The sequence below is a fragment of the Suncus etruscus genome, chromosome 12 (genome assembly GCF_024139225.1).
Source record: "Suncus etruscus isolate mSunEtr1 chromosome 12, mSunEtr1.pri.cur, whole genome shotgun sequence".
Lineage (NCBI taxonomy): Eukaryota > Metazoa > Chordata > Mammalia > Eulipotyphla > Soricidae > Suncus > Suncus etruscus.
The window spans coordinates 47,362,585-47,389,425 of record NC_064859.1 but is presented as its reverse complement, the minus strand read 5'-3'; the positions used below and the strand labels follow the sequence as shown (position 1 = coordinate 47,389,425).

General features: G+C 36.7%; 1 protein-coding gene and 1 non-coding gene across 4 annotated transcripts in view; one reads left to right on the top strand and one right to left on the bottom strand.

Moving 5' to 3' along the window:
- Positions 1-26,841, bottom strand: part of CTNNA2 (catenin alpha 2) — a 1,246,345-nt gene that overhangs the window by 486,556 nt on the left and 732,948 nt on the right. The gene's annotated exons all lie outside the window — the stretch shown is intronic.
- LOC126025076 (U6 spliceosomal RNA) lies at positions 6,799-6,905 on the top strand. The gene has a single exon (XR_007501123.1). It is a non-coding gene; the product is annotated as a U6 spliceosomal RNA (small nuclear RNA).

Below are 26,841 nucleotides of genomic sequence, written 5' to 3'. Positions count from 1 at the left end.
CTCAAACCCAGTAGGTTCTGAATACCAGTAGGTTTGAATTGAATATATAAAACTAAATCCTTTCTCACTGTGAAGAATCCTGGGGATATAGTGGAAAATTGAACAATGTTTATTGTACAGAATCATTACAGTCAAATATAACATTACAGAGGATACAAGCAAACAATTTACTGTAGCAGAAAACATGGTCTCAGTTTTCTTTTTTATATCAATTAAGGTTTATACCTAGTTGATGTTTTTTAAACTCCCAGAAATGGGTTTCACCATCTCCACCATTAATTCCCATCATACTCGACCTAGTAACATCAGTGTAACCTAAGTACCATAAATATGGATGAGTGTATTATGGATTTGGATACCTAGTATATGATTGCATATACTATTAAATTGAGGTGATAACATGTTTAAACATAGATTTCTAAATGGTGCAATTAAATGATCTCTCACTAAGGATTATACTATGCCTCAAATGATTCCAAGCATTAAAAAAATGGTAGTATTAATTCGATGACACTAAATACTCTTAAATGTATTTTCACGTTGTCAAATGGAAAGAAATTTGAGTGCCTGAGAAAGCCATATGAATACTAATAGCTGTACTTATTAAGTCTTTACTAGGTGTCAGGCTTTGTGCTGAGGTCTTTGCCTGTGCTATATCTTTGAAATCACACAACAAAGCAATTAGAAAATACTATTATTACTATCCTCATTTTACAGTCCAGAGAGCTAAGCCTGTTAGAGAGCAAGGAATATAGTCAAGAACATGCATATCAGAGTGGATTTTCCAAGAGCTTCGGATGGCCGAGTTCTATCTCTCAACTCCTCTGTCTTATTCCAAGCTATTCACCTTTGAACCTTAGCTCCTAATAATACTAGTATGCCACTAACTATAAATGTATTAAATATACATTCTCCAAACTTTGAAAATATAATCTCTGGTCTTTGGGTTAATCCTTAAGACTAAACTTATCAATGAACAGGGATGTCCAAAGATCTGCCCTCCTACAGACATTCCTACAGACACATTCCTAGGCAATGGAACAAATAATCTTGGTCTTTTTTATTTTTGTCATGCTGAATTCTAAATCATAGTAACTGTGATTATAGCTAGATTGGTGGAAAGTGTTAAGAGATGGTTTTCCATAATTAATAAATAAATAAATAAAAAATATCTCAACTTCCCATTCTTCCGGTGTCTTTCCAAACTAGCAAACAAAGGAAATAAAATCATTTTGAAATCGATCTGTGAAAAGCACAATAGTCTGTGCTTTATCTGCACTTTATAAAACATGGCGAGTGTTAAGTTTTGCAAAGGAGTCAGGTAAGTGTCAAGGCAATCAGAAGAGGCAACACCTACTTTCCCATTTCAACAATAAAAGATCTTTCTTTTGTTCATAGTTTAGACTCTGCAATTTATTTTGGGCAAAATAGATAGACATTAGCCCAAAATACCCCCTGGTTTAAAAAGAAGAAAAATCACTGTTAAGTGAGAAAGACCTGATATTTGTATTCTCTGCAGTCTTATATAGCTCATAAAATAATAGAAGTCATTATTTCTTGTTCAGAGCACTTGTGGATTTGGGATACAAGGGGGTGGAATTTCTCAAATCCTCTATAGGGTCAGGCAATGAACAATATTTTATTATTAATATTTTGTTAGTCCTCTGCGTGATGAATATGGGTCCATTTACTAGAAGACAAAAGTGAAATCTGGTTTTTCTGGAGATGTAATGATTTAAAAGGAGTTAGCTGATGAGGAACAAAGGAGAGGCATGACTGAAGGAGTTCCTGATCACTAAGACACCTTTGTCCTGAGATAAGAATAAAGTTTAGAGAATAGTTTCAAAGGGGGGATACTTAAAGGGGAAAGAGCACTCCTCCACCTCCTCTTTTTTTCCCTCCTCCTTGAGGTCCAGGACCCCACCTACAGTTCTTATCCAACTGCACTGGTGGTTCAAAGTCACAGCATGACGATGCTATGTTGATCATACCAAGTGGTGCCGGCTTCCATAGGTGTCACCTCAGTGGTGCATAAGACCTCCAGGATTATACCTGGCAGTGCTGGGGGACAATGGGGGTCAGCTATAAAGTATGGGGTAGTTGTATGTACCCTAATTTCCCCACTGTCTTTTGTCCTCTACACTATCAATTATCGGTATCTTTTTTCTTTTTCTTTTTCTTTCTTTTTTTTTTTTTTTTTTACACTCAGGGCTTACTCTTGACTGCACTCAGGGATCACTCCTATTAGGGCTCAAGGAACCATATGCAGAGCTAGAAATTAAGCCTGAATCATCAGTATGTAAGACAAATTCCTTACCTGCTATATTATCTCTCCAGCCCTCATCTTCTTGACAATAGTTATGACAAGGCTTCCTTGGTATCTTCAGAAATCACATAGAACTCCTTTTATCTGGATCATTACCATTTTGTGGAGGCAAAAAAGGGAGTGGGAACAACTTGAGCTAAATCAGAACTCCAAAAGTGTTTTTTTATGAAGCCTATGAAGTTTTTCAGGTACTACTGACATTACTTAAGATGGCCTGTATGCATCAAAGAGTATATTTAAAGCACAGAAACAAACTCCTTCAACTGGTACAAGGAATGGAGAAGATTTGTTTTACTGTTCTTGCAGGTGATAGTGTTTGTGATGGGGTCTCACATATGCCAGAGCACTACCACTGAGCTACATTCCTGGCTCCCATGGTTATTTAAAAACATACTGTATATGCAGATACAAAGCTATGCCTTTTGTATATCGCTTAAGAAATTATAAATCGGGGCCGGGCAGTGGCGCTAGAGGTAAGGTGCCTGCCTTGCCTGCACTAGCCTTGGATGGACCGAGGTGCGATCCCCCGGTGTCCCATATGGTCCCCCAAGCCAGGAGCAACTTCTAAGTGCATAGCCAGGAGTAACCCCTGAGCGTTACCGGGTGTGGCCCAAAAACCAAAAAAAAAAAAGAAAAAAAAAGAAATTATAAATCAAACTGTCATAGAGAATGTGCTGAACAAGTTATTAGTCTTGTGAGACTGGGTGTCTGTAACTCTACTCAATACCCTAATAATTTTATGCATAAAGATCATTGATGCTACTGAACAAATGCCTTCAAATACAGCCTATAGAAAGTATAGAGAGTAGATTATCACAAAGAAGCCAGTTATAGGGGCCGGCGAGGTGGTGCTAGAGGCAAGGTGTCTGCCTTACAAGTGTTAGCCAAGGAAGGACTGCGGTTCGATCCCCTGGCGTCCCATATGGTCTCCCCAAGCCAGGGGCAATTTCTGAGCACTTAGCCAGGAGTAACCCCTGAGCATCAAACGGGTGTGGCCCGAAAAACAAACAAACAAAAAAAGCCAGTTATAGCTAAGAAAGATTAAAATATCAAGTCGGGGTACTTGAGTGATAGTGAAAGGGTGTTTGCCTTGCCCATGTGTTATCTGGGTCAGATTCTGGGCCCCCATATGCTTTCTTGAGCCTACAAGGGGTGATCACTGAGTGCAAAATCAGGAGTAAGCTCTGAACACAGAGGTGTAGCTCCCAAATAGAACCAATCTAAAGATCAACATGAGGACAACCAACCAGAAAAGGTGATTTCTCAATGAAAAAGAACTGATGAAAACATTGATATTATAAAGCCATGGGGGACTTTATTAGAGGAACTGCCTAATATCAAATGAAAATGACTGATATAATCATCATTAAGTATTTTGTATGCTGATGAGAAACTGATGTGATTAAATGTTGCTTTTTCTTGTTAATTGTAAAACAAAAGATGTGTTTCTAACCCGAAAAGTTCTACTAAAAACCATAGCAGGAAGCAAATGGCAATTCTTTCTGGAGATAAGATTATAAGGAATATTCATTTCTGCATTACAGTTTTACACAGTTTCAGTTATATACAACATGCATATTCATATTTTTGTAATTAAAAGAAAATAAATACATACATAAACTTGGTTTGCTAGCGTTCTGTTTTTCCATATCATGTAGAGGTTTATTTAGCTTGTTAACTGAGGGAAGACTACTTTATTAAAACAATTTGCAGGTACACTAGAGCATGAGAACATTTCTCTGTGCAGCCATGGATGTAAAAAATTTTGATGATAAACTGCTGGCAATTTGACAATCACACTGTTTTTATATTGTTAGGTTGTCTATGACGAGGCTCATCGAAGGATGAGATTGGAACATTAGCTACGTAGAAGATTCCCAAAAATTGTGGGCCAGAATGAAAAATAGCCTGAAAGGTAACATTGCAGTTAAACAGATTGCATTTCCAAATAAGATTTTCTTCAGTCATCATAAATGTTATTGGTATTTCCTGATGATGTCTTAGGTTTCCTTATTTCTTGCTCTAATGTGTGTCATTTACGTTCAAATCCTGAAGGAAAAAGTAGTGAATGTTTTCTTTCTTATTTAGAGAGTGTATTCTTTGTAGGAATTTATAGACACACATTTTAATTTATAGGATGGGTGATAGGCTTACAGTTTTTTTCAAGTTTCTGGTATTGATGTACAAACTACCCACCCTCACCACAGAATTGCCCATTCTATACTCACTGAGGCATTTGAGGAATAGACTTCTGCTTTGTCAGGTGTGCAGCTACTAAGGAGTAGTTGCAAGTACTTCCAACAGAAAGTCACATGACCCAAAGTGGCTACTGCAAGTCCTTTCCTCTGCCTGACATCAACAAGCTATGTAATAGGTATTAACAATGTGATTCTTTTTGTTTGTAGTTTTGGTTTGTTTTGGGGCCACCACTATCTGTGCTCAGGGGTTATTCCTGGCTCTGCACTGAGAAATCATTCCTGGCAGGCTCAGACCATAGGAGATGCCAGAAATCGAACCCGGATTTGTCCCCTGGTGGCCACGTGCAAGGAAAAAGCCCTACCGCGGTGCTATTGCACAGGCCGAGGTATTACCAATGTGATTTTATTGTTCAAACTGTTGGCTATTATTAGTGCACATAACAGATTGGTGAAAAATCTTGTGTTCCATTTGGATTGGGTTAATGTCTTCTAGTTACTCCTCTCACCATTGTCAGTCAACAGAGCATTCCAAGAATTGAACCTGGGACCGGAGCAATAGCACAGTGATAGGGCGTTCACACGGCTGATCCAGAACGGACCTAGTTTGATCCCGGGCGTCCCATATGGTCCCCGAGCCAGGAGCGATTTCTGAGCACATAGCCAGAACACCCTGAGCGTACAGAGTGTTGCCCAAAAAGGAAAAAAAAAAAAAAAAAAAAAAGAATTGAACATGAGGCTTGAGGCTATTGTGGCTCTATATCTAGACATAGGCAAAAGCTGAATTGCTATTTGTTTGATTGTGTTGTCACACTTACCTTTCTGTCATTCATTCATTCGAGGTGTTCTTTAGAAGACCTGAAAGAGGAAACTGGGAATTCATTCATATATTTAAACTGGGAATTGCTTTTGCTTTTGTACTTCTTTTTTGCAGTACTGTGGGGTGTAGGTAAAGCTCACTCTCCCAAATATTTCAATATTACCTCTCTTCTTTCTCTTTCCTTCCTTCCCTCCTTCCTTCCTACTTTCCTCCCTCCCTCCTTCCTCTTTTTCTTTTGTCTTTCTTTCTTTTTCTTTCTCGCCTTTCTTTCTCTCCTTTCTTCTTTCTTTCTCACTTCTTTCTTTTTTTCTTTCTCTTCTTCCTCTTTCTTTCTTTCTTTCTCTTTCTTCCTTCCTTCTTTCTTTCTTTCTTTCTTTCTCTTTCTTCCTTCTTTCTTTCTTTCTTTCTTTCTTTCTTTCTTTCTTTCTTTCTTTCTTTCTTTCTTTCTTTCTTTCTTTCTTCTTTCTCTTGCCACAAATCTATTAAAATGAATTACTAGCTGAAAAATGACCAAAGTGACCATGTAGATTAACTTATACCATTTCTCTTTTTTTAATATTATGTAAACTATCAACTTTGAGAAAGAATAGATTGGTTTTTCTGTAGAAAACATCTGCAGATTGCTCTATTAGAATGGCTTATATTTTAAAAGAATTATGTTCTAGAAATGTATTTGACAGCTCACAGCTCTTTATCAAGATCTACTCATCACTGAATGATTTTGTTTTTATTTATTTTATCTTTGTCCATATGCAATTGCCAGTAGTTTATTTTTTATTGAGATAAAATAAGGTTCTTATTTCTCTTTCAGTTGGTGATTATTTCTCAGGTTCTTTCTGAAGCTCATTTTCTTATTATCTAATTTCTGTTGCTCCCCAGAAATTTATTACTACTCTCTATAACTTTTTAGGCATTGTAAGGGTCCCAACAGCTTACTCTATAATATATTGAGGGTTCATAAGTATTAGGTGTATAGCTCTACCCCTAAATATTTTGAGATACTCTAATCACTTACATTAAATTCTTATTTGTTGATATTGTTTTTATGTTTGTTTTTTGGGTCACACCCAATAATGCTCAGGAGTTACTCCTGGCTATGTGCTCAGAAATCGTTTCTGGCTTGGGGGACCATTTGGGATGCCCAGGGATCAAACCACAGTCCGTTCTAGGTCAGCCATGTGCAAAGCAAATGCCCTACTGCTGCACCACCACTCCAGCCACTTACATTAAATTCTTGACCACTATGCTCTCAAACTCAAATAGCCCCAGACTGAAGTGCACATCTTATTTTGGCTTTCTCCAATTTCCACATAAATTGGCAAGGCAAGACAATTCTAAACCTTAGATATTCCCTGTGCATCTTCTTCTTTTTTTGGGCGGGGGGGGGGGGCGGGTGAGGGGACCTGGTGATGCTCAGGGGTTACTCCTGGCTATGCACTCAGAAATTGCTCCTGGCTGTGCTTGCTTCGGCAGCACATATACTAAAATTGGAACGATACAGAGAAGATTAGCATGGCCCCTGCTCAAGGATGACATGCAAATTGGTGAAGCGTTCCATATTTAAAAAAAAAAAAAAGAAATTGCTCCTGGCTTAGGGAACCATATGGGACACTGTGGGATCAAACTGCGGTTTGTCCTAGGCTAGTGCAGGCAAGATAGATGCCTTACCCCTTGTGCCACAGCTCAGGCCCTATACATCTTCTTTTTAATGCTAAATAAAGGCCTAGTTTGCCTTTGTTCCTTTGTTTCATCTTTATCTATTCCTTTCTCTATAGTATTTCAGTGGGAATCTTTAGGACACAAAATCTGATCTTTCTGTTGACCTTTTAACCAGAAAACCAAAGGTCCATTTAATTTGACATAGTACAATCATTTGCATGTCATCTGGATTTCCACCTTCATTCCAACTCCTTCTTTTTCTATAGGCATTGGATATAATACATGTCTAATAAAAGCATTCATTTTATTTTTACTGGGGTACTTTAATTATAACACTATCAGGATGGTCTGATGCATCTAATAAATATCTACTCAAGCAAAGGATGAATAAAGGAAACTTATTTGATGAAATTTCAAATCTCTATGAAAATATCCTCATTGATTTTTCTAAGACCATTTTAGAAACATTTTGTGAAAAAGTTAAAAGAAAATTCTATGCCTAGCAAGTGATGAAACAAAGCCTTGGAAACAGTAAGTGGTTTGGCCAAGTCCCCAGTTGGACACATATATGATGGTGCATGAATCAGATCTTAAAATCCCTTATTTAGATCATAGGAGCTCTCTTCTTATTTTGTATCAGGCAGTACAAATGGAATATTTAAGAAGAAAATCCCATGCTTGCTGAAAACCGATATTTATATCAACTTGCAGATGAATAAGAAAATGTGCATTTAGAGGGTCAAAGAAGATAATATAGGGGTTAAGGTACAGGCCTGGTATGTGGCCAGTCCTGATTCTATTTCTAGCACCATGTGGTTTCTAAGCATTTGCTGTGGACAGTTCTGGAAATCCCTGGACACAACTAACTAAGGACCAGTAGCACTTTCTACTCTCATCAAAAAGAAAAAAATACATTTAGAATAATCTATCAGAACAAAAGTATAACCTTTAGTGATCAGTACATACCAAATTGGCCTGTCAATTATTCAATAATTGTGACTAAATTTTAAAATCTATTTTTAATTGAATCATTGTGAGATACAATAGAAAGTATTATTCTGAGTGAAATGAGTCAAAGTGAGAGGGATAGACAAAGAATGAGGACACTCATTAGTGGAATAACAAACCAAGGCAGTACGGTGACTGATATTTTTAAGGCATTCAGAAACACAGTCACAGAAAAGAGGCATAAGGAAAGCATAGACAAGCAGCATCAAATGAGGAAAAGATGCAGGCTCTATGTATAACAAAAGATACTCTTGAAGACACTCCTTGGCCTAGGTTTATATTCTTGTTTTGTTGTTGTTGTTGTTGTTGTTGTTGTTGGTTTTTTGGGCCACACCCGGTGGTGCTCAGGGGTTACTCCTGGCTGTCTGCTCAGAAATAGCTCCTGGCAGGCTCAGGGGATCATATGGGACACCGGGATTTGAACCAACCACCTTTGGTCCTGGATCGGCTGCTTGCAAGGCAAACACCGCTGTGCTATCTCTCCGGGCCCTAGGTTTATATTCTTATATTCTTCTTTTCTCTTCACCAGGGAACACTTTTTTAAAAAACTTTATTTAAGCACCATGGTTAAAAAGTGTTCATTGAATGTACACTATCCTTCACTAGTGCATCCCCTCCGTCACTGATGTCTCCCTTTTCTCTCCACCCCCCATGCCTCACCCTTGCTCTAGGGCAGGGATCCCCAAATTATGGTCTGCAGGCCACATGCTGCCTGCTGAGGACATTTATCTAGCCCATTGGGTGTTTTTGCCACTGCTGCCTGTCCTGGTTAGCATCTAACTCATCCAGAGCTCACCTTGTGCAACATGGAATGTAAACTAAAGCACTCTCTGACTCCCCTCCTTCTCTCTATCAACTCTTCCTCTCAGCCTTGGGCAGGGGTCTTCAAATTATGGCCCACCAAAAGCAGGCCCATAGTTCCTGTTGAAATACTGATGTTTGTTAATTTAACTTTCTTTTTTCTTCATTTTAAATATTGTATTTTTCCCCTTTTGTTTTCTAACTTCAAAATAAGATATGTGCAGTATGCATAAAAATTTATTCATATTTTTTTAACTATAGTATGGCCTTCCAACAGTCTGAGGGACAGTGAACTGACCTTTGTTTAAAACGTTGGAACACCCCTGCTCTAGGTCAGGCAAATTGCTTCTCTCTCTCCCTCTCTCTTTCCTTTTTGACACTGTGGTTTGCACTATTGTTAATGGAGAGGTGCTTTGCACCAGACAACCCTTTGAGAAAATCTATTTTAATTTTTTGTAATTGCAGCACATTTGTTGTGTATTCAGGGAAGCATACCAAATACCTGAATTAAAAACTAATTATTTTACAGTTACATTTTGTATTTATTGTTTGGGGACCACACCTGACAGTGCTCAGCTAGTGACTAGTGATGCTCACTGATCTTATGAGACAAGGAATAGAACTAAGTTTGGCTCCGTGTCTTAACTTCTGTACTGTTTTTCAGTCACAATGAATAATACACATTTTATCATGAAAATCCATATCTTTCTCTGCTAAAGACTTGGTTCAGTGTTGCCCCATTTGTGGGGTCCCGTTTACTCCTTTGTTGGGTATTTGTGTATCCTCAAAGAGCTCCCAGAATGAGAAATTGATTCCCATCCCTTTGTCCCCTTTTGGGGGGAGATCTTGGTAATAATTATGCGCAGCAAATAATCCACACAGACAGGAGAGTTAAGGGGTAAAAGGTTGAGCGAAGAGTGTCCTTTGTCAGCCTGCTGCACGCTCCAAAAACACCTGGTGCCAGCCAGCAAACTCTCCAAAAACCCCCAACACCTCGCTCCCAAACTATTTATTTGGCTCTCAACAGCGCCCCCACCTGGAAGGTCAAGGTGGGACAACAGGCAAAGAATAATCTTAAGGAAATATTTTCATATACCACAGTTCAGAATTCAAATTCTTTTATATACAAGTTTTGTGCTACAAGCACAAAAATGATAAATCTCAGTAGTATTCAAAAGAACATGCTGATAATTGTGGGGGAGAGCAATTGTGAGTCACCTTATTATGCTAATTGTAAAAAGAAAACAATGAAAATGGATTACTGTGAAATGAAAGGTGAACAGAATATACTTCACTATAATGTGAAAGGATTATATCTAAAGCCAATTGAAGATCTATATAAAACACTTTAGAAATATATTTTAAATGCATGGTATGTAATCAATTATAAAAATTCTAAGGGGCTGCTATTCAAATGGAAGACAGCAGAACTTTAGAATTTTAAACAGAACTTTGGAGTTTCCTTTCTTACATTATAAAAGAAACTTCAGTTATTAGGATATATGCTGACACAAGTAATTATTTTCCTTTGGAAACAATCAGGCCCACCTTCTTTTAAGAAGTGGCTTAAGAAATAAAAAAAAAAAGGCACTCAAAAGTGAGGTTTTATAATTCTGAAAAACAAAAACCAAAATAAATATATAATAGCAACAGAGAAATAAAATGTGGTAATTTGTTGACTGAATTTATAAAAGAAAATACTAAGAAAATTATGTCCCATTTTTCTGCATTTTTGGTGCAATTTTTTTCTAAATTCTAACTTCCTTCTGAAATAAACATCCTTGAATCTGAATAAGCTTTAGCTGTTACTCTGGCTCCTCACTGATAAATACTATGTTTTTTAGACATGTAGAAGCAACCGGGGAAATCATTGTGATAGTTTACACTGCTGATAAATAATGCTATTTGTAGTTTCTCATTTGTGGTTTTGATGGAGAATGTTAATGTTCTTTTATAGGTTTGATTTTTTATTTTTCATTATTCAGGTATTAGAAATCTCCTTTGCCAGAGGTAAGAATATGTTCCTTTAAAGAACTCTTAACATTTTAGGTTTTTTGTTTGTTTGTTTGTTTGTTTTTCTGGGCCACACTTGGTGGTGCTCAGGGTTTGTTCCTGACTGTACTCAAGAACTACTCTTGAGTGCATGAAAGGTAATATGAGGTGCCAGGAAGGGAACTCAGGTCAGCTGCATGTAAGGCAAATACCCTACCTGCTAGCTCCTAGTTTTGGTTATTTCTAACCCTTAACTTTGGTTATCTCTAGTCCCTCGGTTTGGTTATTTCTAATCTGACTGCTATCCAAGATTTCAGAAAGATAAGAATATCAGAATTGACACAATAAACTGAGAAGAGAGCCTTTAAAAGCTCTTTTAAAAACCAACAGAGTTATTATAGAAGGTTGGGGTTTCCCCCCTTAGTTTCTCATAAAATGACAAGTCCTGTGCTCTAGAGTTTTTATTTTATTCTAATAAAATGTTTTTTTTTTCAGATAGTATTTCAAAGTCATTTGCAACATTTGCTCAATAAAAATATTATTAGGACTAAAGCCATAACACATCAGGTAGGGCACTTGTCTTAGATGTGGCCAATACACATTTGGTCCTCAGTACCCCAAATGGTTCCCTGAGCCCACCAGGATAGATTTCTGAGCAAAGAGTCAGGAATAAGCCCTGATCACAATTAGGAACACCCTACCCCCAGGAAATATTACTTAGTAAGCATGAGAGATATTCAAAGTTGGTATTCTGATTTAGGAGTTTGTTGTGAATGTGAGTAAATTACAGGATTCATCTCTTTAGTTTCACCCTAGCAGATGGGTAATATTTGTAAACATCAGTGACTTCTGGTATTTTTCCTCATCACTAGAATGAAGTAGAAACCTCCCATCCCTGCTGTGTTCCTAGCAGATAGGAAGAAGATGTGTTCACATCTTGTAATCTATATTATTGCCTGCTCTGTGTCCTATTATAACTATTTGTTATTTTCAGATCTCTTTATAGAACTCAAACTACTTGACCAGGATTGATACTTCCCTGTCTCGGAGTCTACCTCAAGGTAGGTACTGAGTTATGGTTCTTTAATTAACTAACTCATGATTGATCAGTCAAGTAAAGGATTAAAGATAAGGAGAAAGATGCAATAGAGAGCATGTCAAAAAGGGGAAAAGGGAGGAGGAGAGAAATCTTCTAAAGAAATATGCATATCTTGGTAATGGAAGGCAAACATAAACAGTGCTATGCAAAATCAGTTGGAAATAGGAAGAAAAGTGAAATGCATAAATGTTGGCAATTGATGAGAAGGGTGAAAGGGATAAGAATATTTTCTTTGCTTGGTGGAGGTGGTGAAAGGAGAAGATAATAGGGATAAATTAGGCCCATTAAATTGTAGAGGGCAGGAGATTAATGGTATCTCCTAAAAGGTGGCAGCTCAGGGCTCATTCTTTAATTAGTGTTTAACAGAGAGAAGAAAATTGGGCAATTAGAAAAATAACAAAGACTTGGCAAAAACATTGGGGAAAAAAAGCTTGGGAAAAGCATGAATATACAATAAACCATAAAATTTACCTACAGGTCAGGTATTGGGGAACTTGGCATCTTTGCTGAGATCTTTCCAAAGATTAGAAGTGATCTAGAAATATACTTTGAAATGCAATGGTTGAAAAGACCATTTTTTGTGGCAAAAATACCCCCTTCTTGTTTTTCTTTTCTGGAAGGATATATTTGTTATTTCATCAGTTATTATGGCTATCAATCTGAGAGGACGTTGGAAAAAATACAAGAAGAAAAGGTGATTGAAACAACCGTTCACTTCAATATACCTATACCTCTGCATAGTTTTACATACAACATGTGTGCATATGGGCACACCATTTCCTATAAAGGGCTTGCTATGATTCTTTTTCATGATTTGCATCTTTCAAGGCAGAACAGCCATAAGAAAAAATAAAGAGGAGCATCACAGATTGGAGAAATAAATAGCTTGGATTTACATTCCAGCTCCACCCTTTCAGAGTCTCCCCAACTTGAGTGAGTCATCATGTAACAGTTTGGAGTCTCAGTTTCTCATCTCTAGAAAGGGAATATCAGAGTTAGCAATAAGGGTGCTTTAAGGTATCAGACATGGAGTGCTTGGCATATTGTTTGGCAAATGGCAGATTGTTCAATAAATGTTAATCCCTTTTCTTCCTTTCTCAAAGGTCATAAGAGGAAAGCAGGGATAAGTCAATTTCTTCTAGAGCATTTCTACTCCCCCAAACAGTGAAAGCCAGGGGAGAGCAAGTTGGCTGTCAGATTGCTTTAAATTTTCAAATTTCTTTCAGGACAGCAACTCAGATTCCTGGATGGAGGTCTTTGCCTAGTGTCTTTGAAGTCAATGTACTTTCTTATAACACTAATGAGAAAAACACAATCCAGGGCTGCTATGTTAAAGGGCATTGAAGGAAACAACTCATTACATGATACCCTTTAAGTTACAGTTTCCAAGTATCTATCAATTATGGTAAGCAAAGCTTGTTACTTTATATTAAAAAAATTTGGAAATGCTAAAGCTTACTTGAGTTAGCATCCCAGGGAGAGATTTGGTATGAATTCTTGAAGTGTACTAGCAAAATTTCTTTCTATGAGAGAAACGAAGACAGATATGCTCAGATTCCAAATATTCCCTGGTCGACTTTCAGTCACTTTTTGTTTCTGATTAGACCATCATTCAGAAGGAATAAGTAAGAATGTTGGCATTCTTGGAGCAGATGAGAAAGTTCAATGGGTAGGGTGATGGTCCATATATGTGGCAAAGTCAAATCTGATCCCTTGCATCCATATGGTCCCCTGACACTGCCACAAGTAAGCCCTAAACACTACCAGGTACGGGACAAAAACGGAAATAATCATCAATTTGTATTATATAAATATTATAAGAATCATTATAATATGTATATAATAATTTATAATTTTATATGATTATATTTTATTACATATTATCATTATGGTAGGATTCTGATAGATGGAGATGATTTTTGAAATGGAGGTTAAATTGCCCAATTAATAAGGGCATTTCTGGAACAAATAATTATGAAATGCTTTAAAATTCTCTTGATCCTAACTCTAGCCAAATTTAAGATCGTCTAAGCACTTAGCCTTGTAACTAGATTAGACAATTGGTAAAATATGGCAGCCATGTCTTGGCTTTTTCAATAAACTTAATTACTACTCTTGTAAACGATGTAGTTCTAAAGAAGAGATTTGCTCACTGAAGGAGAAAAATAAACTCTTAATGGTGGACATACAAAATAAATCAGTAAACACAATAATAATCAATGACATCATGGGCAACATGCCTCATGGATAAAGGCAAGATAAATTCTCTTTCAAGCACTTTGGTACAGGGTCATAAAATTAGTGAATTCGATAATGAAAGATGTTTCATATGTCATCATCAAAATAGTATATACCTCTTGGTATTGTAACATTTCACTTGTAAATTTGGTTCTTATTTGATTGGTTAAAAACAGCTTCATAATGAAAACTGAAAACTCAATATTAAAAAATCAGATTAACTGACAATTTCATAAACTATAAAAGGTGAATGTTGTGACTCCTTCAGCATATTTTCAATCTACCCAACAAATAGGCTTTCTAAATAATAAAGGGTTATATTTTACTAGAACTCAGTGTACATTTATTTTATCAGTGTACATTTATTTTATTTTGAATCATTGGTACTATGGTTTTTTCATCTTTTTGGGGGGTTGTTATCCAAAATGTAATCAGTATGAGAGCTATCCCAATTTCTGAAGTCCTCATGTTCCTGTAAATTTGAAAAAACAAAGACCTCAAACAAGGGTATGAGCAGATCATGGCATGATGTAAGAGACAGCTCATTTCTCTTAGATGTCGTAGATACTGAGTATTATGCTTGAATTTTTAAAAACCAGGAGGCTCTCATGGCTCTCACTGCCAGCTCATTTAAGCTTTAGTTTTTATACAGTCTCCCCCATTTGCATGAGTGGTGATAAGAGCGAAGAGCAACTAGTATTAGAAATTGCAACCTGTGTAGTATAACAGATCAACACATTCTGAGACTCACAGTTTTTTATTTTGGGCCACACCCGGTGATGCTCAGGGGATACTCCTGGATATACACTCATAAATCGCTCCTGGCTTGGGGGACCATCTGGGACGCCAGGGGATCCAACCTCGGTCTGTACTGGATCAGCTGCGTTCAAGGCAAACGCCCTACAACTGCTCCATTGCTCCAGCCCCATCACAAATATTTTAGAGTGAACAATGCCATAGTCATAAATATCTAGCAGGATGTATGTGTGGGATATAAAGACATTTAAGGAATAATCAAATTCAGCTGGAGAACATGTAGTCCAAGAGAAGTTGCAGATAGTATACGGTTTCTTTCGGGGGCAGCACACTCGTTTTTTGGGGTTACACCTGGCTAAGTGCCTGGCTTGGGGGGACCATATGGGACGCTGGGGGATCGAACCGCGGTCCTTCCTTGACTAGCGCTTGCAAGGCCCCAGTATACAGTTTTTTATATGCCACATTTTTCCTGAAGACAACCTTCAGAGATTAAACTTTAGCTTCTTCACATTTCCCTACAAAATGTAAAGACTCCCTTAGCCTCAATTAACATTAATTGGGAATTTATTATTTGCCCGTTTTTCTATGACTGATTATTGCTGAACAATAAATGTCCTAAGTGAAGACAGAAGTCTAGACTCTCAGTCTAAGGGACAGTGAATCCTCTGATCCCAAGCTGTCCCATCTCTCTCATGTCTATCTCTTTTTCTTAATCCTCACAGAGCCCATGCTTTAGGCCTTTTCACCTAAAGCTGGACTCTGGCAGAATGCATGTAAGTGTGAGATTAGATAAATGCACTCCCCTTATAGGTTGAGAATTTATTTTTGCTCATAATCTAGCCCAAAAGTTTTCAGTAGCAACCTTAGAAAAAAGGAGAGCTTCAAGTTCTGCCCAATTAAACAAATGGAAGCAACTTCCGTGTCCACAAAAATTAAATATACATTTCATCTTCTGATTTAAGTACTGCAATTTCATAACAAGTAGCTTCATGTCAGATTGAGACATAAAAGTAGAGCAGACTGGACTCAGAATAGCTGAGGAACATATCAAGGATCAAGCATTCAGTTGCTTATGTCTTACTAGTAGACTATATATTAACCAGATAAAGTTTGAGTAGTGATCATTTTTCTGGAGAACAGTTAGTTGCAATTGGTGAGCAGAATTTGGACAGATACTCAAGAGTAAAATTCTGACTCCATGTTCCATCAAAGCTAATTTTGTGACTTGGAACAAATTAGTATGTTCCTAGAATCATTATAAGATGCATTATAAGATGAAAATCATAATATCTACTTTACAGCAAAACTGTGAACATTTGAAGTAATGCATACTGATTGTTTGGTGCATATAAATCGACAGAAATAAATTAGAAGGGGATGAGAGAAACAATACATTATAATCCAAGCAGATAATCTGTTCATTTAATCATTTCACCATAAAAATCAACAGATTAGTCTACTCTATAGGTGAGACAATTTGCTAACATTTGAGCTAACACAGAAAATAAAGTTGGGCCAAGACTTGCATTTGTGTATATTATAAACTAAATAGCTATTAAGCAAGAAACAAACATATACATAATTACAAATTGGACTAGCTACTCAGAGATAATATCTTTTCAGAAGCCGAAAAAACAACTGTAAAAGCCTGAAAAATAGAAGTATCTAGAGATGGAAATAGTATGTGAGAAAAAAATATGTTATGTGCTAGATAAAGACCTGTTGGGAGTTTAAGGATCTCAAAAGTTATGGGAAAAGAGATAGATAAAGAGAGAGATAAACTGAAGAGCCTTAAAGATCATATTAAGAAAATGCTGAATTCTCTGGGGAGTTGCTAGAGTGGCTTTGAGCAGAGAAGTCAGATGATCCAACTTATTTTTAAGACAGCCTTTTTAATATGGGCCACATTTTGAGAGTGGATGGCAAAAGGAAAAGAATAGCTTTTTGGAATAGCTATTTGGAGGAAAATTATGAGATGATCTAGCTTGTGCTTGTGCTGGTGGCAAGTGATTTCTGAAAAGTTCAGGAAGGAGTAGGTATAGGCTGTTCTGGCAAGTTGCTGGAAGTTTTTAATGGGACTTTTCAGAGACAGGTGAAAAAGTAAGTCAATGAAAGAGATATTAGCTAAGACTATATAGGATTCTGTTTTCTGCTAAATATTTTGAAAAAGATCAAAATACATCCTTACCTCTGATGTAAAAGTTCCAGCTATAAAGCATATGACAGGGCATCTTCATTGGAAGTTAATAGAATAAAGCTACAGAAGGATTTTGAAGAACTAGCATAACTAATTATCTGCTTAAGTATGTGAAATTAAGACTTTCATATCCTTTCTAGAATGATAAAAAATTCGCATGCAATGTTATAACCATAAGTATTATTGGTCTCAAATGCCAGAAAAAGCCAAATCAATAAGGCAGAGCTATGGGACAGAAATTTCCCTAGGAAAAGAAAATCCAACTGCCCCAAGACAAACATAAGAGAACACAATTATCATGTATTAGCTTAACCTGGATATGTATTTTAAACACTCTCCCAGTTAGCAAAGTTTAAATTACACACATTTACAAAAAGAATGCAAGATCAGATAAAATACAAAAAATAAGCTTACACAAAGATAAAGTTTTAGGACCTGCAAACACACAAGAAATCTATCGTTTAGTGTCCAATATAATTGGTGCTGTTTCCTTTATCATTTTATAAGGATGTAAAATCACTCTTAAGACCATGGGAAGCTCTGATTGCTAAAAATGCTTGGATCTTGTCTTCTGCACAGTTTCAGGGTGACTTGTGACTCCTATTTCTCAGAGCTTAGCTACTTCAAAGCAACTAGCAAAATAATGAGCAAAAGCTTTTGTATCTATTCATTAATACTGTGGGAAAAGACGAATACTTAGCCTCTTTGCTTGCTTAAAAAGTAAAATTTTCCTTTTCTGTTTGGCTTTTTTTTCCCTCTTTGGTACTTGGTCCTGGAATCAACTTTTTATGGTACACAGTGAGCACTAGGAGTTGATCTCCAGGTGTTAGACATGTGAAACATTTGCTCTGTCACTTAAGCCTCATCCTTGCCCAGTTTTGCATGTTTTCATGTTCTAACACGCTGATTTTGAAAAAACCTAGTGCTTGCCTTTTTTCTTCACTCAGGGTTCAATTGAACCATTACATGTGATATCTCTAGAAATACTCGATGGCCAATCAGATGACTAAAACTAAAAACTGTGGCTTAGATTGTGAGGATAAAGGAATTCCATCCATTTTCAAACCTGTTTGAAAGCTTCACAAATCAAAATATTATATGAATAGATTTTGGGCAATTAGATCTCTGTTCCAAAAGGCATGAGATTTATAAACTCAAAGCGGTGTACTTGTCTTCAAGCTGGCAGCAGATTTATTTGTCAATTTACGAATAGTCCTATTGGAATGGAGAATAAAGTAGACATACCAAATCTAATATACACAGAATAAAACTAGGAGAATGTTCATACATTGCAAAGCTATTGTCTAGAGCATTCAACCATTCCTTTACATAACTGAGCTAAACAAATGTTTATACAACATGCAAGTAAGGATGCTAGGCATTGCAAGAAATACAAATTGATAAGCCCCTGTTGTGAAGAAACTGAAGTTATAAAAAGAAAGATAAATATTTCTTTTATTGTCACCAGTAGATACCAGAGAAGAAAAACAGGTTTGAATTTATGTTTAAATTTGAATATTGATTACTCTTCAAAGCAGAAATATGAAGTTAACAGCATTACAAATATATGAACATATGTATATAGATACACATATATACATATATTTTATCACTTGCAGATATTTTCCTGGCTCTGGCTTTAAACTATGATATATAATATTCATATTTACAGACATGCACATTAACCCATCATCCTCAAATACATACTGCCTGTATACTAGAGTGTAAAAGAATCCACACATGATAGAATTTTAATTTAAATTACAGTGAACTTAATTTCACTTTTAAGAACTTTAGAGTATTGCTAGAGCTGGTATATTATATTTTATGTAGATAAAAATAATACTGATATCCCAGTAAGACAGCCAGATTATTAAATTCATTATTGGGGATTGTGTGTGTGTGTGTGTGTGTGTGTGTGTGTGTGTTTGTGTGTGTGTGTGATTCCTTTGTTTGATTCTTCATACCACATGGTCCTGAGCACTGTTGGGAGAATGACCCTAGAAAGTGTGCTCTGTGAGCCACCACCTCAAAATGGGAGGGGGTCATTTATAGATTACAGGAAATTATTGTGATTCCCTTCATAATCTTGACCCTGACTCAATCTTCAATTCATTATATGGTTCTCAGAATATAACCAAAGAAGGACTCATGCGCATAGAGTTGGAGTGGTCCTTGAACAATGCCAGATATTGCCCAACTATCCTTGTTCCCAATATAATGACCAGAGGAGTGGATTGAGTTACCAAGTACATGTTTCACGTGTGTGGGGACCCGGTTTAATTTGATTTTCATCACTGTCAGACACTGTTCTCCACCCCTCTCCCGAACCACTGGGTGTGGTTCTAGTGGCCCTAAAATATCAATGAGAATGAACATCTCAGGGAATAGCCATGAATGGCTCTACAACAATGGTATATATGACATCTTAGCCATCCATGTTCCCAATGTTCCTTAGGCATGATGATGTAAAGCCTGGTAAAGTGTGGGAGTACTGTTGATGTATGTCACCTTTAATAATTTAGTATGTTGACTTATGCTTTCCACATGAGTAGTCTTGTCTTGGCAGCAGTAAATACAGCTATAAAGCATTGAGGAATGGCAATTGGCTGAGGGCACTAATTACACTGTTTTGACTTGAATTAAAATTGCTAAACAACAAATGAGATTGCCAACCTAAAGATAACCTTAATTTAAATGTGAGGCTGGATTTATCTCATCTACAATGCAATTTTCAAGAGGTGTAAAAAATATTTAATGGAAATTCATTGTTTAAAAGTATAATTAAAGTCTCCATCCAGTCCTTCCACTTCCTCTTTGCCCTCCTCCCTTTTATTTTGTTTTGTTATAAGATGTGCAGACTGATCTAGAGGTCAGAATGAAAGCATTCAGATCATGTCCCCATGGCCAGACATTACTTTGAGTGCCATCTTCATTTTTTTAATGATTAAGAGCTGGCTATGGGACAAAAATATGACAAAAAGAATCAGGAGTGGAAGAGGAAAAGAAAAATGACCTTTCTAAATCTCTGAAGCTAAAAGAAAACACTTACATGATAAGAACCCAAGCCTACCATTTTATTAATGAGTAAGTTCAAGGTTCAGAAAGGTCAAGTGAATTTTCTAAGAACACAAAACAAGAAGAAAGTGGGGGAAGAACGTGGTCTAGATTATGGAGCCAGAATATTTGTTTAAATTCTGACTCTTAAGGCTGGAGCAATAGTACAATGGGTAAGGCACTGGCTTTAAAAGCGTACCTGGTCAATCTGGTCTCCAGAGCAATACTAGGTTGGATACCTGAGTACGGAGCTAGGAACTTTTAGGCCACACCTGGCACACTCAGGGGTTACTTCCGGCACTACGCTCAGAAATTGCTCCCGGCAGGCTCGGGGGACCATATATGATGCCAGGATTCGAACCATTGTCCTTCTGCATGCAAGGCAAATGCCCTACCTCCATGCTATCTCTCTGACCCCCCAAAATCCTCTTTTTCTGAATATGACTGTGACAAAACAATTATTACCTTTGAGTCTTATTTATGCTCATTACTTTGGAACAGTAGCATGGATGGAAATTATTCTCATTCTGTAGGTTACTGAGTGCAGAATCAGCCACAGTCCAGAACCCAAACACCAGGACTGACAATCCAAGTTTGCTTCTATTGTTTTTTTATTTCATTTATTATAAAATTTTATCCATGTTCACCTGAGTCACACAATAATACAAAGTGAATAAAAATAAAAAATGCCTATAAAGTAATAATTTATTGGTATATGAATCAAAACTATTTCTAATTGCCAATGTAATATTTCTACTAAAATTCACTAAGAACCAAAGTGAGAATATTGGCCTTCCATGTGACTGACGTAGGATCAATTCCTGGCATCCCATATGATTATCCCAATCCCATACCAGACGTGACTCCTGAGCACAAAAATAGAAGTAATGGAAAAAAATAGTTCTGGGTCAGATCTTACTCCTTAACAAAATTAATTTTTTTAAAAATTACAAAAATTTCTAAAATAAAGATCTTGGTGTAGTCCAAAAGGACTAGCCCATGATATAAAATTTGCCACAAAAAGTGGTGACTGCAGGTAGAGAAATGACAACACTAACAATTACCATGACAATGATCGTGAGAAAAAGAAAAATAGAATGCCTCTCCCGAAGACAGACAGGGTGAAGTGGTGGAGGGAAAGGGGGAACATTCATGACAGGAAAGTTATACTGGTGAAAGGTGGTATACATTTGATTACTGAAACCCAACTACAAACAGTTTTGTAACCACAGAGCTTAAATAAATTATTTTTTAAAATATATTTTATTTCCCCCCCAAAATAAAGATCTTGGGGAGGTAGTGTTTGATCAGTGAATACTAATGCATCTATTAAAAATAAACCCTAAAGATTAATCACTAACAAGTGAAGGAAGGTTAATAATTTCAAGATCAAGCTCCTCTCACTAATGATGTATACTTTAAGATATACTTCACACACTTATACACACATTATCAACTCATATACAATCTCTTCCTCACAAATATCTAAAGTAATTTAATTACTCTCATGATGATGGGACTAAGACATACTCAAACTTTCAAGAGCACTTGAAAATTGTATTTCTAATGCAGATTATATGAAAAAGAGAATTGCATTTCTGAAAATAATGAATGAGGTGGGATCTTAAAAAAAATCTATATATAAGCTGGTTAATACAGGAAAATGCAAGAAAGAAAAAAGGCATTGAAGTATGATAATCAGGCAGCTTACAGGCTCCCCCACCCTTTTTTCTTTTAGTTTGTTTGTTTTGGGGCCACACCCAGCCAGCTTTCAGGCATTACTCCTGGCTCTGCTCTCAGAAATTACTCCTGGCAGGGTTGGGGAATTATATGGAATGCAAGGACTGATCATGGGATTGACCATTGCATACATGTAAGGCAAACACATTACCTGCTATGCTATCACTCAGGCCTCAACAGGTTGCCTTTAAATGAAAACTGTTAACTTTAATGATATTAAGACTTGAAGAATTATGAAAATTATCTTGAATTCCAAGGAAATGGACCAAGTTTCTAGCTTAATTCTTGTTAGTGAGAAAATGTGTGCTTTTTGTAGACACAAAAATTTTCTCTTGTACAATGAAGATATTTGCTCATCAGTGTGAAAATGAAATTATTTCCAAAGTATGAGATTGTTTCCAGTGTAGCTTTTGAAATTACATGATTCCATGCCTAGTCACAATCATGCAATAGTGACTAATTCCTTGGGAAGATGATAAATCCTGTGTTTCCTATGTCTAATGTTTGGGAAGATTTAGTAGCAGAATGAATCCCAGTAAGTAGAGTCTGTGTCCTAATGAGTAGACTGTGACCTAATGCCTTGAATTTCTAGACAAAATCTTGAGTAGCTAGTTACTCAGATTTCTGTCCTTATGCTTCACCTTAATACCCAACACTGAATAAATAAAAGGTATCCATGTGTGGACATACTTTACCAGACTTAGTACTCTGAGTTGTTCTCAGGAAACCAAATTAGGTATTGTTTGTACTAGAAATATTCTAATCAAAATGCCAACTGGTCTTTAGAACACCAAAATACTCAGAATGATTCTAACTCCTTTGTAGATAGATAGAAAGGTGTGGCATCTTTACTTCCAAAATAATATTTTTGCTATGCTGCAGATTTCCAAGCTTCATCAGTAGTCTTTGGTGCTCAGTCTCAACTCTAAGATAAATCAAAAGAAAGTGTCTCAAGCTGAGAATATACCAGTATTACTTGTTTTCCTATTTGAAACCAATGAGGAGTGAAGGAAAGGTGAAGGGGTGTCAAAGAAGGGCAATTGAATTGGAAGATGTGTGAGTCATTTCCTCATCAAATTGAACCTGCTCCCTTAATAGAACTTACAGAGATCATCTCACCTCTTCTTAGCACTATTTCAGGCACATACTGGATAGAAAATAAGAATAAATACAGACATTTAGCCAGTGAGGCAGAGAGATCTAACTAGTAATCAGTGTTTGCTTTAATATGGATATAAAAGGTGAGTAAAATCCTATTACGGTTTTAAGGTTTCTTTTTCCTTATAACTCTAGTTGTCTTTCTTTGAAATATACTAGCAAAACTTTTTTTTTTTAACACCAAAACATTCATTTGTGGTATTATACTCTAGGATTGTATTTAGCAGTCTGAATAGTGTAAATATGGATCAGGGAAAACAAGTTTAGCTAGAGGACATTCTCTAGTCATTTTGCATTTAAAAGCCTAGCAGTCACAACACCAAAATAGTTGCCAGCTAGACTAAATGGATTTAATGGGTTTGGGGGGTAGGGAATTAACCCTGTATCTCCCAGATCCTCATTCAAAATGAGTAGATTTCAGTATTACTAGGTGTTGCCCCAATCCAAAATAATAAAAAATAAATAGTAATTATTGCATATTGCATTTCTCTATCTATCTATCTATCTATCTATCTATCTATCTATCTATCTATCTATCTATCTATCTATCTATCTCCCCATCAGTTTATATATAGCAACAACCAACTAGAATAAGACATTTACATAATTTAGGAAGTAAAGAACCTTAAGAGGCAACATTTTAGTGGAACTGATTCAGTAAAACCATGCTTTCCAATGAGGCCCAAATCTATGAGATCTGGGATTTTATTATCTGCCATTGATCTCCATAGTTTATTCAGAAGTCACATGGAAAAAGAAGAATCACTGTGCTTAGGTCTTTAAAAGTAATAAGGAAAGTTTTACTTCGTGAATTGGCATGTTCACAATTCCTATGATCTTAAAGTCCTACATAAGTATCCATATTTAAGAAGCATGGTAAGATATCTTGATTAACTGAAGCTTAATATCTAAAGAAAATTATTTGACTTACTGGTTGTTAATACAGATCTCCCAACTATTTGCCTTCACCCTTCTTCCTTAAAAGTGTGTCTGAGGGGCCGGGAAGGTGGCGCTAGAGGTAAGGTGCCTGCCTTGCAAGCGCTAGTGTAGGACGGACCACGGTTCGATCCCCCGGCGTCCCATATGGTCCCCCCAAGCCAGGGGCGATTTCTGAGCGCATAGCCAGGAGTAACCCCTGAGCGTTACAGGGTGTGGCCCAAAAACCAAAAAAAAAAAAAAAAAAAAAAAAAAAAAGTGTGTCTGAGTGAAGCTTTCTTCAAGTCCTAGGTAAAGTCATCTTCTGTATACAGAATTCATATCCTGACATGGGCCTGAAGTTCTGTATAATTGCTTTTAATTTATTTTAATTCCCGAGTTTCTATGAAAAGAGTGAATCCTGGATGACTTACTAGTGAGTTCTGTAACTGAATCCTACTACTGCCCCCTAGAGGAAAATTCTTGAGGATTCTTGCAGAAATCTAAGGCTCTTGTGGAGTAGATGGTGTGTGTGTGTGTGTGTGTGTGTGTGTGTGTGTGTGTGTGTGTGTGTGTGTGTGTGTGTGTGTGTGTGTGTGTGTGTGTGTGTGTGTGTGTGAGAGAGAGAGAGAGAGAGAGAGAGAGAGAGAGAGAGAGAGAGAGAGAGAGAGAGGAGAGAGAGAGAGAATTTCTCACACTTGTGTGAGAAAATTTTCTAAGTATCACACAGGAATAGAAGATTTGATTCGGACGTTTCTATGCCTATCTCAGATAGTATCTGGAAGGGGATCCTGACTTTGATATGGACAACTGATTCCAAATAATCACAGGAGAGAATCAACACACAGTGGAAATTAATACCTGAGCAGATCCATTAGTGTGATTGATTAATAAAATAAAATGATCAAAATAACTTATGCCTGAAAGTTTTTTTTTCTACTCTGTGCATGTAGTACCATATTTTCCGGCATATAAGATGACTTTTGAAACAAAAAAGTCAACCGAAATCGGGGGTCGTCTTATACTCCGAGTATATTCCAAAAATGTTTCAATATGCCACTAAACGAAAATTGTCTGAATATTGCTACAAAACGAATTTTCCAACTTGATCCTGCACTAATAACTGCCAGTCTGCTGGGACTGCCTCTCTAACTCAGCCAATCCAAGCAGGCTTTTGATGCATGCAAATTAGACAATGTTCTGGACCTGAATCTACACGGTAAAAAGCCTGCTCAGATTGGCCAGAGTCAGAGAGGAAGTCTATTACAGTATAACCTTTTAACCTTTGCTTGTTGTGATTGGCTCACTGTGGTACATGAGCACAGGAACACATGCAGCACATGCAGCACAGAAACTTCTGTCTGATACAGCGAATATAGGCCTAAACCTATGTTTTAACTGCAAAATTAGGGAGTCGTCTTATAGGCCCAGTCATCTTATACACCAGGAAATATGGTAAGTAGAATAATACCCTCTTCCCCCTAAGATGAAAATGTATGTGGTCATATCCAGAATTTACAAATACATGTGAACTATGAATATGTTATCTTGTATGGGTCTCTCTCTCTCTCTCTCTCTCTCTCTCTCTCTCTCTCTCTCTCTCTCTCTCTCGCTCTCTCTCTCTCTCTCTCTCCTCTCTCTCTCTCTCTCTCTCTCTTGTTCACTCTTTTTAAGGGCTAACATAAGTGAATATTACATTGGCTCTGGAGCTGAATTGCTGAATTTTTTAAATTTATTCCACATTCAAGTGGGAGTCACTGAGAGTATGTAAAAATGTAAAATTATAGGATTTTGAGATTGGGGGTCTTACATGGTGAGCCTAGGGAGCACAGTCTAAATCACTTAAATCCTTAAAAAATCTTAGAGGCACAAAATTTTTTGTTTAAAAAAATAGACAAAATGACAAGGTAATTAGCACTAGACCCATTGTTGTTTGTTGACTTTAAAGATGATGATGAAGGAATGGAATTAGTCAGGGGATTCAAAACATCTCCTGAAACTGGGCAATACAAAAATATAGATTATCTATAGAGATCCAGCAGACTTTAGTCCTGCCATCTGACTGGGCTCAGAATGGTATTACATACCAACTCGGAATGTGGGCAATTCTAGCAAGAAAAGGGTGTGTGTGTGTGTGTGTGTGTGTGTGTGTGTGTGTGTGTGTATTCTTTTTACATGAAGCCACATTGGTTTTTGCTAGAGTTTGCTCCCAGATTATTTGCAATAGCCTTTCTGTGCAAAATTTATTTACATCAACATAGTCCACCTAGCAAACTTTAGGCTCAGCAAAGAACCTCAAACATTTTCTTTTGACTCTGTGAAACAGAGATTCGCTTTATATATGCAATTTGGACTTTATTATGGACCAAATACTTGAAATAGGGAAGAACTTCTTAAATTTCTGTTTCCAATACTATTATGAAAAAAAGAATGAGAGGTGGGAAGGAGGGATTTTCTCAGAATTTTGTAGTTATTTTGCATATAATTAGGTACATGTACTCTTAGGTACTTAAAATTAAAGCTGAATATATTATAAACTTGTGTTCTGCTTTGTTGGAAACATACTCTGTCTATCCTTGTAATTTTAATCATATACTACATTTGTCAACAAAAGCATAGCAAAGAAAATAAAACAGGTATATTGGTAGAACAAAAATCACAAAGAAGGAAAATGAAGGGAAAGAAAGACATGCCTGTTAGCGTTTGAATTTCTCAAGAATGTAGATATTCACGAATTTTTAATGTGAGAGGCATCTGTGATAACCATGAGACTCATCATTTCCTTGGTCACCCACCATCTGCCTCTTTCTCCATTTTTCCCTACGAATGTTGTCTATTCCTTCTGCTTTTCTGCAATAGATGCTGCTTTTTGCCATTGGG